The following is a 1,562-nucleotide window of genomic DNA, read 5'->3' on the forward strand; positions in this document are numbered from 1 at the left end:
AATAGCACTGGCACTTACCCTTAAGGTAACCGTAGGCTTGCCTGCTTCATCACCACAACTCCTGCTCACAGAGGCTACACCCAGGCTGCACCGTACAGGCAGTTTGGACCAGCCAAATTCAAGGTAGAAAGAGAATTGCCATTTTGGATCTCCCCCTTAGTAGGCTTGGCCTCCATATGGTCCCAGAGTGACATGGGGAACACACACCAGCTCAGCTTAAGAGACTTAGGGCACTGTATGGCACCATAAAAGCCTGGCTCAAAGGAACCAATTTTAACAAAGATTTGTATAGGTCTTTCATACTGTAACATTCAACACAATCTCCCCCCACTTCAACCACCTGTCTGGCACCCTAATACCATACACATACACATAATAAACTACAAGCATATTTTCGAGACAAAAAAAAAAAGCCCAAGAACTTACAGGTTATCTAAATGTGGTAATCAATTTTGCAAAACTGAACACCAAGATATATGGTCTCACTGGAAGAGCATATTTAAAATCAGGGCTGTCCTTGAACATGAGAATTATATGGGGATATATATGGCTGTCATAAAGCTAGATCACTATAAACACACACCATTTTCTTCTTCTGGAAGTGAAGAATGGCTCCTAAGGTTTTGAGAAAATAAACATTGGTGGATGGTTTCTTTTTAACCAAGTGGTTGATTGGTGAGAATACGTACCAAATACCTGAGGGCGATAGTTTATGTCAAAGATTTCAAAGGAGAAGCCTACATTTCATACTAAGTATGAATCTTGAATTATACCCTTATAGCAAAAACAAGCATCCTCAGTATCAGTATACAGACCCCTCAAATCTTAGTCCCAACATGCTTTTCTAGTTTTTCTCCCTATTCCTCCCTCTCTGCCTCACCAGACTATTGCCATGCCTGGGATCTTGTAGGCACTTAACTAAAAGTTGTAGGAAGAAAAGAAGGAAGGAAGGGAAGGGAAGGGAAGGAGGGAGGAAGGTAGGAGAGAATGAACAAATGAAATAGTAAATATAATCAGGGCTTAAATGAATTCATGCTATCTCCCTCCTCCCCTCTATGAAATCCTACTCTATATAAAGGATCCCATAAACTCAGATCAAAGTATCATTTGAATATGACACAAGAAGCTTCTAACTAACCCAGAGCAGTGTTTTTCCATTCTGGCAGCACATTAGAATTATCCAGTGAGCTTTCAAAAAACACTAATGCCAGGGCCCCACCCCAGAAAATATGATTTAGTTGAACTGGAGTGAGGCCCAGGCCGAGGTGCTTTTTTTCTAATGTGCAGACAAGGTTGAGCATTTCTGGTACAGCCCAACCCCCTCAGAGGTCCAGAGAGTTGATGTTACTTCTCCAAGGCCAGAGAGCTGGTGGGTGACAGAGACAGGACAGGAACTCAGCGCATCACTGAGTCACTCTAGCCTATATCAGCTCTTGATCTCATGAAATTCTTCCTGCTCTCTTACATCTCTCAGACTACAGTTTTTCTAATTCATGTGCCAGGTGCCAGGTACATGGCAGTGAGCAAAACAGCCAGTTTGCTCTCATCTCGGCCTCAGCAGG

This window comes from Lipotes vexillifer, unplaced genomic scaffold, assembly GCF_000442215.2.
Source record: "Lipotes vexillifer unplaced genomic scaffold, Lipotes_vexillifer_v1.1 scaffold536, whole genome shotgun sequence".
In the NCBI taxonomy this organism is placed as follows: Eukaryota; Metazoa; Chordata; class Mammalia; order Artiodactyla; family Lipotidae; genus Lipotes; species Lipotes vexillifer.